This window comes from Condylura cristata, unplaced genomic scaffold, assembly GCF_000260355.1.
Source record: "Condylura cristata isolate star-nosed mole 26May11 unplaced genomic scaffold, ConCri1.0 scaffold00022, whole genome shotgun sequence".
NCBI classification, from domain to species: domain Eukaryota; kingdom Metazoa; phylum Chordata; class Mammalia; order Eulipotyphla; family Talpidae; genus Condylura; species Condylura cristata.
This window is the reverse complement of record NW_004567123.1, coordinates 37,236,449-37,238,447: the sequence shown is the minus strand read 5'-3', so window position 1 is coordinate 37,238,447 and position 1,999 is coordinate 37,236,449.

Genomic DNA, 1,999 nt, shown 5'->3' with positions numbered 1-1,999 from the left:
CACCCCTGGGCCCCGACACCTGCCTGCTCTAAATAGGGTCTGCACCCGCCGCACCAAGACACGAATAGGGGCCGCGCGGGAAGGAGCTTTAACACAGGGGGCGCGGCCCAAGGCGGAGAACAGTCTCTGTGCCGAACACCTGCAGTCGCCACCCCTGGTGGGCAAAAGCCCACCCAAAGGGCCTGGCCCAGAGCAAGGCCTGAGAGCCGCCACAGACTAGGGCCCCTTCTGGGGGGCCACAAAAGGGTCAGACATGGCCAGACACGCCTGGGAGGGAAAGAGCGACATCGACACGAAGGTCAAAGCTGCCACAGTCACCTCCCCGGGTCTCCCCACCTCTATGTCCCCCAGCCCGGGCCAGGGAGCAAGCGTGGCCTCTTCATCCCCGCTGCCTGCTCCACGTGGCTTCCTCAGGCCCCTGGGGCTCCATCCTGCTTCCTTCTCCAGACTCCTTCTCTTCTCGGCTCAGCTCCACCCTCCTTCTGGGTAGGGCAGGAAACCTGGAACTTCCCCTTTTCCTGGGGACCCCCATTACAGTGGGGAGCAAAGCCCCGCACACCCACTGGAGGCTGGGGGTCGCCTCCCCCAGGACTGAAGGACTGAGCAGGGAGCTCGGCGCCGACCCCAGTGGGGCCCCCTCAAGGCACGGCGGTCACTGCTGTCCATGTCTGTCCCGAGTCAGCCCTCTTCCAAGTCGCACCTTGCAGGGAGGGACGGCCCCGAGCAGGCGACTGGGGCCGCGGCACGCTGGGGTCCCCTCTGGGGAGCAGCTTTCATCCTCCTATTCCCCGGCAGGGCCCTGAGTGCCCGAGTGGGGGTGCCAGCTGCCTGCCCCCCTCCACGCGCACCCACCACAGTGTGGAGACCCTATGCACCTGGAGGTGGGGGTCGAGGCTGCTGTCACCCCTGGCGCGGCTGGCAGCAGGTCTCCCCAGGCAACACGTGGGCCCCAGCGGCGCTGCCTCGGCACCCGCACCGCTGGAACCCTGTGGTCCCCCCCCCGTGTGGGCAGCAGGGATGACGTCACCAGCCCCACGGTTGGCATCATGCCGAAGGAGGGCACCCTGAGGGCGCCGCGTGTCCACAGCCACGGGGGCTGCACAGCCGAGGACCCTGAGGTCTGGGGAGCTGTAGTGCAGGCGCCCGAGATGGGAGACACCTGGCGCAGACGGGCTGTCCAGGGGAGACTGAGGCCAAGCGAGAGGCGGGCGCTGGCCGGAGGCACTCTGGCCGGGACAGAAGGTGCCCTATCTCTCCTGGGACATGGCCGCATGGCCAGGGAGCTGGAGGATGCTGGGCGCCGCTACCGGCGGCGGGAGCTGGCCGCTCTGGCCGAGCAGCTCCCTCTCCGCCAGATGCCAGAGTCCCAGAACGGGCCCGTCAGCCGTGAGCCATGAGCCGACTGTCCGATCAGTCATAGGCTAGAAAAGCAGTCTGGTGGGGCTGGGCCGGCCCCGAAGAGGATGTGAGCCCCGGCCGGCGGTGCTGAGGGCCAGGGGCGGGGACGGCTGCCACCCGGGCCACCACAATCCGCAATAGCATCACTGCAGACCAGGGCCGTCTGGCTCTGTTGACAGGTGCCAGTGCTATGCCTGTGCTGCGGCGGGCACTCTGGGTGAGACAGCCCCGCCGGTGGCACAGCGAGCTCGTTGTCCCCCCGTTTACAGACTGAACCCCAGGTGGTTGCTCCTGGAGCCCACGTCCGCTGGGGCCTGAGTCCCAGAGGCTGCAGCTGGAGTCGGCGCGGCCATGGTGACCAAGGCCCCGGACGAGAGGCCATCCACCCGGGGCTCCTTGGCCGTCCCGCACGTGGACCCAGGAGGCCCCTTTCGCGGAGCAGGGGGCGGTCATTTGATCTGGCTGCTCCATCCCTTGCCGCAAGCTTAGCAGCTTAGGGCTCCCGCTCTTCCCAGCTGGGGCTCCGGCCCAGGGGGCTGAGATCTGGCAGGCTGCTTCCCTGTGCTGTGCATGCGGCTGGGGCGCCCTCGGGGTGGGGGGG